This window comes from Ursus maritimus, unplaced genomic scaffold, assembly GCF_017311325.1.
Source record: "Ursus maritimus isolate PB19 unplaced genomic scaffold, ASM1731132v1 scaffold_18, whole genome shotgun sequence".
Taxonomy (NCBI): Eukaryota; Metazoa; Chordata; class Mammalia; order Carnivora; family Ursidae; genus Ursus; species Ursus maritimus.
This window is the reverse complement of record NW_024424230.1, coordinates 56,244,810-56,256,733: the sequence shown is the minus strand read 5'-3', so window position 1 is coordinate 56,256,733 and position 11,924 is coordinate 56,244,810. Positions and strand designations below refer to the sequence as shown.

At 41.9% G+C, this 11,924-nt stretch overlaps 1 long non-coding RNA gene across 2 annotated transcripts; it reads right to left on the bottom strand.

The window, feature by feature from the left end:
- Positions 1-378: 378 nt before the first annotated feature.
- LOC103662426 lies at positions 379-5,821 on the bottom strand. 2 transcript variants are annotated; one of them, XR_568439.2, is made up of 3 exons: positions 5,275-5,821; positions 2,457-2,556; positions 379-2,369 (listed from the first exon to the last, which is right to left on the bottom strand). It is a non-coding gene; the product is annotated as an uncharacterized LOC103662426 (long non-coding RNA). The 2 variants fall into 2 exon arrangements; XR_005835431.1 differs by having other exon boundaries at positions 5,464-5,821.
- Positions 5,822-11,924: the final 6,103 nt, after the last annotated feature.

The following is an 11,924-nucleotide window of genomic DNA, read 5'->3' as shown; positions in this document are numbered from 1 at the left end:
TACTTAGAAGAGAATTGGCATAATTTGAATATATTGTTTGGTAAAGTTCTAAAGAGACTTAAATTCAGTATAAAAAGTATACAAAACACTACAAAATAATTTTAAATTACTTTAAAATTGTTTTAATTGATTTAGCGTTGTTTTAGTTGATTCCTGGGCTCTCATTTTTGATAAGTAAATGCTCCCTCATTTTGCTGTTACCTTTCAAGGCAGCGACTGACACATTTACATATAATCACAATTAAAACAAAAACACAAGAACTCCTTGGGTTGTGGGACGCCTGGGTGGCTCAGTCGGTTAAGTGTCTGACTCTTGATTTTGGCTCAGGTCATGATCTCCGGGTCATGAGATCAAACCCCGAGTCAGGCTCCATGCTCAGCAGGGAGCCTGCTTGAGATTCTCTCCCTCTCCCTCTACCACTTTCCAGCACTCTCTCTCTGTCTTTAAATAAATAACTAAATCTTAAAGAAAAAAAAAAAAAGGACTCCATGGGTGGGATACGATGCTGGGTATGCCACCCTACTGGGACATGTGCCACAGGGTAAAAGAATTTTCATCTGGCTCTCCCCGGTCTAGTCCTCCTTTATGACCCTGTAATGCCCTACACTTCTCCAGATGTGACCTGAAACCCACTGTATTTTAAGCACCTGCTGATTTGTTTTTCTCCCCCTTGGACTTGAAAAGGCAGATGATAAATACTTGGTCTCTTAGAGCAAAGACCTGCAGGAGGAGCGGGGGCAAGCCCTTTGAATCTTTGCAGAGGGAATAACAGAGCAAGTGCCCTGGCCGGAAAGGGCTGGGCATGTTTCAGGAGCAGGTGTGGGGTGGGGGGATGCAGAGTGCTAGGAGTGAGGTGGTTAGAGCTGGGGAGGATCTCGGTTAGAGAGGTTAAATGGGGCTTGCAGATTGGGTAGGACCTGGCAGGTCTGTAAGAACTTGGCCTTTTATTCTGAATGAGTTGGGAGTCCATGGGGGGTTTTGAGCGAAAGAGCGATATGATCTGGCTTTTCAAGTTGAAAGGATCCTTCTGGTTGCTAGACTGAGAATCAGCATGAGAAAGCAAAGACTAAAGTAGCAAGGACAGTGAGCAGGCTATTGTAGCAATCCAGGCAAGAGACCCTGGCAGCTTCACCGGGGAGGGAGTGCCTATGTCAGGTTCTGGATTCACTGAGCAGGCTGTGAATTCGGAGAGTGAGAGGAGGCGAGCACGACCCCAAGGCCAGTGGTCTGTGTGGCTAGAGGATGGAGTTGTGTTCTAGGGGGCAGAAGGGGAGCAGGTGCACTGTGTGGATGCCCAGGAGTTTAGTTATGGACATATTAAATTTGAGTTCCTTATTAGACACAACTTTTTTTTTTTTTTATGTTGAATTCTCCATCCAAATTGGAGAGTGGTGGTGGTTTTTTTTTTTTTTTTTCACAATTACAGTCTATCAGGAACTGAAAGTTTTCATAACAGTCTGGCAGGAACTGAAACCATGGTGGAGGGGAGGGGAGGGTTTGAGTGTTTTTGTTTAAATATAAGGAGACAGGGGCGCCTGGCTGGCTCAGTTGGAAGAGCATAGTGACTCTTGATCTTGAGGTCGTGCGTGTGAGCCCCATATGTGGCATAGAGTTTACTTAAAATTTAAAAAAAAATAAGGAGACAGATTTACAACCACAATCCCATTTTTCTTTAGCGATGAATACAACATTTGATGCAGTCTTCAACAGCTGGCCCAGGGCTATTAGTGCTCAGTGTTGTGAATTTTTGGGTTAAGGTAATTCCGAAGGAAAGTTTGGAATTCTAAAATGTATATGGGGCTCTGTCTGCCCTGGGCCCTGAACATCCCCAAGTCATCCTGCTGAGTACGTCTGACTGGTAGATTGCCGCTTCTCCTAATACAGAGCAGTTTCTCTAGTGAGTCACTGTAAGTAGGTCACGGCAGAGGGGGAATGGTTTGTCTGTTCTGGCTCAAGGGCTGGGGCCTTGATCCTGTGTTCCTCTCCTTCAAGGCAACCCACTGCATGTTCAGGCGTCATGTGGGACCATGGTGTAATCCCTGTGTTACATCCAGGCAAGGGAACTAAAGCAAAGATGCTAGTGTTGCTTGCTCTGTTGTTAGTAATGAAGTCCTTTGTTTCTGACCCAGGAGTCTTGTGTCTTCTGCCAGCATCCAGGAAACAGGAACTTGCTAGTGTAGAAGTTGGGTAAAATTTCGGAGCCTTCGCATTCCTTGATGGGCCTCATCTCCCTCAAAGGAGTTGTCTGAAGTCCAGCTGGGATGGAGAGGTAGCTTGAGTGAAACACGGAGACGACCAGGGCAAGTGGCCCAGACCCAGCAGGGAAGGACTCTATTTCCTCCTGTGGACTGTGCTTCTGGATTAAGTACTTGATGGGGCAGAAATGAAGAACACTGATTACATGGGGTAGAAGGGCTTAAGCTAATTTTCAATTTGTTTACACTCCTTTACTCACCATATAGTAAATGGGAGTCCTTTCTATAATTTCTTAGGATGTGTAAAGGACGTAGACAGGTAGAAAGGTCATTTTTAGGGTAAAAGCCAGATCCTGGCTGCTGAAAATAAAGGAAATCATGGTCCACTTTTGCTTAGGGATGGACAGGTAGTCAGGCCACAAAAAATGCAGCACCTTTATTTTTACAACAAGAATCCATTTACATTTATTTTTAAGAAACTCAAGACTGGCTAAGCCCCTGGGATGTTGAACCTTCCCCATTCACATTCATTGCCCTGGAGACCTCCTCCCTCCTTTTGGAACTGAACCAGCCAGCAGATACCCATAGCAAGTGCGGTGCTGGGGTGGGGGGAGCAGGTACAAAGACCTAGAAGAATCATTGACCGTCTAAAGAAATAGCAGAGGGGGGCATCATTTCAGCAAGTGTCAGCTTTTCAGAAATGTACGGTGCTAATTTAGTAATGTACCGACTTTATACAGTATGGCAAATCTAATCTTTATACTATGTGCTGTGTAATCCCTCTTCCTTCTATCGAAGCTCATCTTTTGGAAGTTGACATCAATGATGAAAAAGGGAGGGAAATTATGATGGCCTGGAAGCAGACCATCTGGAACCATCAACACAAAGAGCACACAGATGTATCGATATTGTAGGAATAGGTTTGAGTGAGGTACAGTGAAATTTCATATTTTTACCAGTGGTTTTCTCAGTGGTTCATCCAGTGTTCCCCTCTAGCTACCCCAGCCCTTCTGGCTGGCCAAAACCTGTTCTTAGAGGGTTGAACGAGAGGATTAGAAAGGCGCATTGTGACAAAGGATACATAAATAAGTTCATGCGGATCTCCTTAGGCAGCTCATGTTTCTGACCTAAGAAAGTAAGAAATACTTGAATCCATTGCTTGCCTTTGCCCTTCTGAACTATGCTGCCATGCCAAATAGACGAGAAAGTGGGAAGATGATGGAATTCAGAGATGTCAGAACCCGCTTTGATAAGTAGGAAGCTCTGACTCCTATACACATATGGTAATTTCGTTTTACATAGTATGCTGGCTGAATGCAAAAAATACCCCTTATCTTCTCCCGTGCGAAATAGTCTACCTCATCTCAACTTGCAAAATTTCTTGTTTACTTCTTTCACTCGGTATTCCAGGTCTTTGTATAAAAGGACAGACATAATGTCCCAAACTGAAATCCAGATCACTGATGTCCAAATTAGATTCTAGTCATTTCCATCCCTTTTGCCATCATGTCATACAATAAAAAAATACATTAATTGGAAACAGTCTCAGAATGAGTTCTCCTGCAATAGAGTTGGTGAATTAATGGAAGTTTCCGCATCATTTCAAAAATGAAGAACACAAATACAAATGCTTATTGTGTCTGCAGCAGGGATTTTGTGGGTAATCACTATCTGCCCGAATCCAAAGATAGAGGGATAATTACTTGCTTCCCTGGGGAATGGTCTGTTGAGAAAAACACTTTCAGTTTTGTTGTGGAGAAATAGCATTAAGGTAAGAAAGGAAAAAAATAGCACTTTTCAAGTGTTCTGGGAAGGATGGACTGATGGTTTGAGGAAAGAAGCATTTCTACTGGGGAGTTTTGAGTAGAGGGGTGTTCTTTCAGATTCTGAGCCTTTTCTGTGGGTTCTAGACCTCTTCCAGGTTCCGGGCTTGGGTAAGCCAACCGGGCTCTTTTTCGGAAAACGTGAAATCATGGACAGCGGAGCATTAGCTTTCCGCCAGGAGGGCTCTACACCTGTTGTCCGATACCAGTCACATGTGACTGCTGAGTGCTCTCAGTGGGGCCAGCTTGAGTTGGACTGTGTTGTAAATGTGAAAGACACACCAGATCCCGAAGACTGAACGATCTCGTTAACTTTTACAGTGCTGACATGTCAAAGTGATAATATTTTGGATATATTGGATTGAATAAAATAGAATATTAAAATTGACTTCACCTGTCTCTTTTTTCTTTTAAAAATGTGACCACTATAAAATTTGAAGTTAGATGTGTTTCTTTTGGAAAGCACTGCTTTAGAAATTAGAACAATAGAGTAACTGCATGTCAGAAAGGGAGAAGGAACATAGAAAGAAAAAGACAAGTGTGTTGGCTTTTCTTCCTCCTCTAGGTCTTGAGGAATTTAGTGAAGGAAAATGGTTTTTTTTTTCCTCTCAGAATTTTAGAGCTAAGGCCATTAGAAATGATCTAATCTGGTATTTCTCAAACTAGAGAACCTAGGGTTCTTTGAATGTAATCTATAGCTGCAGAGGTGTCTGCAGACCCCCCCTTGAGAGGCACTGATAGAATCCAAGAAACCTACTTTATAGATTTAGGAAACCAAGGCTCAAGGCATCTGGCTAGTTAGTGAAGACATAATACCGGAAGCCAGGTCACCCCTAGCCAGTCTACTCTTTGGTATCCTATGGAAATGTTTTGTTTTTTAACAAGAAGAAGTAAATTCTACCCTTTTATCTCCAAAAATATGTCAGGAGACATGGAAAAGTGATACATGTCTCTACAGCAAAGGAGAGTATATCAGGATAGACTTGAGGATATCTAAAAAAGTTCAAATTCAGATCACTTCCTTTCACTCAACTGCTATGATATTTCCATATTTCCCTTTTTGTCCCCAGTATTCCTAAAATTCTCATTTGGGTTTTATATTCTATTTTCTGGCACCCTGATGAGGCTTTTAAAAAACTTATTTTGGCATCTTTCTCTCCGGATCCACACATGGTCTGCGGCGATTATATTTCCTTTACAGAATCCTCTCTTCTTCAAATCCAGAAGTTTCCTCTTCAAAATATATACCCCTTACCTGCTCCAAGGAGGTGTTGGACTGCTGTCAGTAAAACACATGTCATGAATCAACAGTGTTTTATGGCTTCTCTGCTGCTAAGGCAGCTGGGATGTTGGCCCCAGACAGTACCCTCCGATGAACTTCTCAGAACTTCCTTTCATAGTACCACAGTGTTGCCCTACAACATAGGCCATCCCTGGAATGTACCTGTGACCTGTCCTGACGTTCTCTACCGTTTCTCTTGCTTGGTGTAGATGACGCTGGAGTGGTATCTGTCTGGTGGCCTCTGCCATGGCATTCCCTCATCGAAGAAAGTGTAGCCTTTCATTCAAGTTCTTGGCACCTGGGGCAGTTGTGAAATTGGCCTCAATGATTACAAGAAAAAGTTCTCCACTTCTCCTCTTCATCCACTCTGAATGCTTTAGAATGATCAAATATAATTAGAACTGTCGGTAGTCTCTAAGAATCTAGACAACCCATCAGCACGTTCTCTCTGCATCTACTATTAAAAGAAAATTTAGGTTTTGGAACCTTTGTGATTACTTTCCAGAGGAAAGTTGTTATGAGGAAATCATCCAAAGAATTGACTCATGCCGGGTAAGTAAGTGTTTCTGTTCACTTGGTGATGACTAACAGCATTCTTCTGGCTGTTAAGTGTAACGATTTCAATTATTATATTGTGTAACCAAAAGATGGCAGTGCTCACTCTTCCTGTTTTCTGTGTAAGGACAAAATGGAAAGGTCATCGTGTTCTTACTTCCATTTTTCCTTTACGCACCACAAAGTGAAAATAGTGAGTAAAAGTTACATAAGCAAATAAGTGAAATGTATTCTGAGCCTCTTTAGTATAACACTAATAACTTGCTAAGGACAATTCCATGGCAACAAGAATACAAGCATTTCCTTTTATTTACTTGATTTACTTTTCCGACATTGGATAGTTGCTTCTATTTATGAATATTTAAAGCAATATCTCCGGCAAACCTCCAAAATACCTTCCAAAAGACAGAGAAGAGGTAGATTTCCCTGGTAGTTGGTAGTTCATGTCTATATATGCCAAGGGAATATTAACTAAGATAAGGTTCAGTAATAGTAATAGTGCATTTCTTGGTGGTTGTATTTCCCCAAATTATTGCCTTATTAACCCCATCCCATCTTTTCTTAGGCATCAATTTATCTTTCAAATTCCAGTGATTTTTTTCTTTCATAACTTTACTTTCTTGTAAGTTATGTCCCTTAACAATTAGACCAGAGATTTGGTCATTTAGAGTATTACACCTAGACTAGGTGTGTTTAAATAGGAAACCATACAGTCTGGAATAGCCAATAAATAATTTAACTCTTACTGGCGCTGAATTCCTCCAAAAATAACGATTTCAACTCATCTTATTCATTGATGAATTAGGTGGCTACATGCAGAGCCAATCTGTGGACATCTGTGCTGACAGATTGTGTGTTGTAGCCAGACCTGAACTCACAGACCTTGCTAGGCACTGTGATTGGGAACAAGTTACTCAACTTTGGGCAAGTTTCATCGTACGGGAAAATGGTGATGAAATGCCCAATTTGCTGGCTCATTGTGAGAATAAGGTAAAACAATCAATATATGTGGAAGTAGCTACACTGTGCCTGGCAAACTGTACTCAGTCAACCTAAGCCTTCTTCCTTCCTATTAAGAAAACATACACTTATATCCATCACTATTGTTAGTTGGCCGGCAAAAAGAAAATAAAGAATAGAACTATACTTGTACAAATGTTCTATTCTTTTGGGAAGAAATACTTAATTGATTTCCACATTCCATAGGAATTATTGTTTAAATCATTCATTTAGTAATTCCTTTGGTTGTAACTAACATTTACTGAGTGCAGGGCCTTCCTAAGTGTCTATGTGGATTGATGCCTTTAATCTTCATGGTCCCTGTGACAAGATACTATCATCCCCATTTCATGCAGAAATGGACAAACAGAGCTGTTAAGTAACTTGTCCAAGGCCACACAGCTAACAAGATGGAAACCCTAGCATTCAATCCCAGGAAGTGTGTCTCTAGAATCTAGGTTCATAATCATTGTGCTATTCCACACCTCTATTTACCCTGCTTAAAAAGAAGAGGGTCAGTACCTTGAAAGGGAGTCTTCTTCTTTTTCTCCTCCTCCTCCACTTCTTCTTCTGTTCTTTAAATAAAAAAAAATTCATTGTGGCAAGAACACTTAAGGTGAGATCTTCGCTCTTAACAAATTTTTAATTGTATGATACAGTACTGTTACTCTAAATACAATGTTGTATAGCAGATCTCTAGACCTTACTCATTTCGCTCAACCAAAACTCTGTGCCCGTTGATTAACAACTCCCCACTTTTCATTTCCTCCAGCCCTTGGAAACCACCATTTTACTCTTTGAATGATTCTATGAATTTGACAATTTTAGGTTTCTCATGTAAGTGGAATCATGCAGCATTTGTCTTTCTGTGACTGGCTTATTTCACTTAGCATAATGTCCTCAAGGTTCATTGTGTTGTCACACACTACAGAATTTCTTTATTTTTTAAGGCTGAATAATGTTCCATCATATGACTATACTACATTTTCTTTGTTAATTCATCTGTGGATGGATATTTAAATTGTTTATACATCTTGACTATTGTGAAGAGTGCCTCAATAAACACGAGAGTCCTAATGTCTTTTCAAGCTCCTGATTTCAATTCTTTTAAATAATTGTCCGGAAATAGGATGGCTAGATCAGATGGTATTTCTACATTAACTTTTTGAGGAACCTCCCTATTGTTTTCCGTAGCAGCTGCACCATTTTGCATTGCCACCAACAGTGTACAAGGCTCTCAGTTTCTTCACATCCTCACCAAAACTTATTGTCTTTCTTTGTCTTTTGGTAGTACTGCCCTGACAGGTGTAAGGTGGGGGAAGGGATATTATCGTACCCTATAATCCCAGCCCAAAGGCAATGTGGCTGGCTGCTGAGTCAAAGGGTCCCCAGCACTAAAATAAATACTGTCAGCAAGGAGTACATAGAACTTTGGGTGGGCCCCAAATGAGAGTTGTTCCGTTGAGCTGAGTAGGCAGCCTTGAAAATAAAAAGAAATGTGCCTTGCTTACTGGCCAGGGCGGCTCTCTCCTCTTGTACCCTCTGATCCCTTCATCTTCCTCTCCCTGGCTTTCAGCTGCTTTAAGGAAAAAAATGATTACAGGCAGGCCTAAGTTCTCCCTGTCCCCAAGGAAAACAGACGTCACATACAGCCATCCAAGTATTCTGGGGAACTTGGGTGGTGGAGTGGAGAGTGCCTCAAACTTCTATGGCTGTGTTGAATATAGGCACCCAAGTGACCATCATATCTTTCGGGAGAAGGGCACTCGGATTTGACTGATGGGATCTGGGGAGGGATCTCACCAGGAAAAGGAGCTTAACATGAGCTTGTGGGTGAGGACTTTGGGGCAAGTCAGCACACTGTTGTTACACGTACATTTGAATGTATAGGAGGACCTGATGTGTTATAGACTGGCACTTCCCTAGCCCATAAGTGCCATAGGGGAGCCTCCAGACCTGGATGAGCCATTGGGGAAGAAGTGCTGATGAGGCAAAATTCACGCCGTTTGGCACCAGTGAGTGAGTCAGGATTTAGTACAAGTGCCTCTACCCTTTGATGTTCACTAAAGAGACGATATCCTGTTGTGACAAGTTAGCGGTCTCAGTCTCAGTGACCCAGACTTCCGTGTTATCACACCTCTCTCTGCAGGAGTGTCTGATAAACCCCAACGACGTTCTGCTTCCCCCAAAAAGTTTTTTTTTTGGGTTATGTGAGTAGATGTGTGGTGATCAGTCCTTCCAGCGATCAAGGTAAAGTTGCTATCCATCGGGCCTCCAGGCACCAAAAAGGAGGCCAGTGTGTTGGAGACAGTACATGTTGGTACTCTGGTGGTCTATTCGGTCCTCTGGCTGTGGGAGGCAGAGTTCTAAGATGGCCCACAACCTTCTCCTGGTTTTACTCCCACCGTTATGTTATGTTACGTGGCAAAGATTTTGCAGATGTAATAAAGGTTAATAGTCACTTGCTTTTAACCTAGCAAGATGATCTGGGTGCACCTCACCTTGTGTGAGCCCTTTAAAACCCCGAGTTTTCATCAGTTGGTAGCTAGAAGAGGAAGTCAGAAAGAAAAGAAGCAGGAGAAGGATTCGGCGCCATTTGCTGGCCTTGAAAACAAAAAGGGGCCATGTACGAGGGTTGGAGATTGGCTCCAGGACAGAGAGTGACCCCCTGGTCAACAGCCAGCAAGCAAATGAGGACTTCCGTCCTACAACTGAACAAACTCCAGATAAGTGCCTAGAATGACTGTCATCTTGAATTCAGCCATGTGAGACCCTAAGCAAAGGACTTAGCCAAGCTCACCCAACCTGCTGATCTATGGAACAGTGAGCTAATAAATGGGTGTTGTTTTAAGCCACTGGGTTGGTGATAATTTTTTCCATGGCAACGGAAAATGAACCCAAAAATTAGCATCCTTCAAGGGAGCCCAGACCAACTTGCTGCATTAGAAGCTGTCCAGCAACATTTTTTTTTTAGATTTCATTATATAAAATTAATTTTTAAAATAAAAACACTGGCACTTAGTTTTAAGTTAACTAATTTAGGAAACCATTTTCTTTTGTAGAATACACACTGGCATTAAAACAGAGTACAGAAGTGTAATGGGAATCTATAGAAATTAGTTCTGATTGCTGTATTCACACACATTTTGTGCCTACACATGTGAAATAAAATTAAATTTCTCGAACATTTTATATGCAGCAGTTTTTTAAAAGTGCACTGTTTTTCACTGTTAATGGTCTTCATAAAGGATTTGGCTTAAAGCTTAAGAAAAACCCAGGTACTAGGATAACTTTGTTGTATTTTTTAACAGTATTTGTATACAAAACAATTTGAGTCAGCATGCCAACAACTTCCCTTTTTTTTCACATATGTGTATTTAGGGAAAATTCTACCTATTTTTGCAAAAATAAAATCCCAACACAAATACTGCAAGAAGCAATGTTAAAAAGACCAATGTGAGTGGCGCATAAAAATCACATCTTTATTTATTATTAATTGAAATTCCCCATCATGTAGTAGGCACAGGGAGATCCAGGCCTTGGGGTTCACTCTCTAGAAGAATACCTTTAAGCAATTTTTTGCAACTTTAGCATTAAGCTCTGAAGTGTTTGACAAAAGTCTGGAATTATTTCTGCAGCAACTTTCAGGGAGCGCAGGTGTCCTTGCTGAAGAGACTGAACACTCGGACACCGCTGGAGACGGAAGATTTTCCGTGTTCCTGCGTACTCTCATAAGCCGGAATTACCGGCAGCCGCCAGGTAGAGTTTGTTTTCTAGGTGCTAGGAAACCGGGGGCCCCGGAGGCCCTACAATCCCAGTGACCTCCTGTGAGGTGCAAGTCTCCGCGTTAGCCAATTCAAATTGCTGGCAAAAAGAGGCAGAGGGAGGTGGACCTTCAAGGGCCATAACAGCTCCACTGCTCCCTGCAGGGTCAGCTGAGACCTCTCTTGGGAATGTATTGCAGTTGAACTTCTCCCTCTGCCCCAGTCTGCCTCCCCTTTCCTCTTACAGGTGGTGTTCCCCAACAAAGCCCTGCATCAAAATCTCTGGCCCAGAGTGTTTTGCAATGGAAGGTAGGAGGGAGGAGAGGTGGGGCAGGGGATATTAGACCTTGGTCATCAAGTGTATGTAACTGTAGGGGCTAAGCCCCTAGCCACTATTCTTCACTACTTCCACTCTCCAAGAACTGGCTTTAGTTTCAATAATTGCGAACAATGCCTTTAAATTTAGAATGGGAATGGGTCATGCCTGGGTGGTTCAGTTGGTGAAGCATCTGCCTTAGGCTCAGGTCGTGATCCCGGGGTCCTGGGATCAAGTCCTCTGTTGGGCTCCCTGCTCCACTGGGAGTCTGCTTCTCCTTCTGCCCCTCCTCCCACTTGTTCTCTTAACCTCTCTCTCTCTCTCAAATAAGTAAAATTAAAAAAAAAAATGGGAATGTGTCTCAACCCAGGATAGTATTTTAAGGTACAAAAGGGCTTTGTCCAAGTCCAATGCCAGTTTTTGGTTTATCACATGATCAAACACTACCTTCTACAAGGCAGGGCGGGGAGGCGGAGAACTGAGCTAAGTTGGATTTTGTTGAGTAAGAGAGTTGATTGTGGGATGGAAAGGAACAGGGAGAGGGTCCTTACTGAGGTTCCAAGAAATTGAAATCAATGTTCTGGAAACATTTTGGAAAAACTTAAGTGGGGGAGGTGAAAGAGAACAGAGTAGCAATGTGGTTGCTATCCTTCACGTTGGCAGCTGGTCTGGGGAGACACTTCCTTTGCAAAACCATCTAGTGATCTGGTTGCTATGGTAGCAATAGTAATACTCCACTGCAGACTCCACATAAAAAATACTTCTCTGACTTTCATTCTTTCTTTTTTTAAAAATATTTTGAAATATGCTTTTGAAGTAAAATATTCAGGGCTGGTGGCCTTCCTTTGGTATGTAGTAAGGCAAAGCTCTTTCCTTCTTGTATCCTTTCTATATATATAAAGCCCATACTTTAATACTTGTAATTTGTGTAGAATTCTATGTATGTATGTATATATGTATTTTAAAGTTTATTTATTTAAGTCATCTCT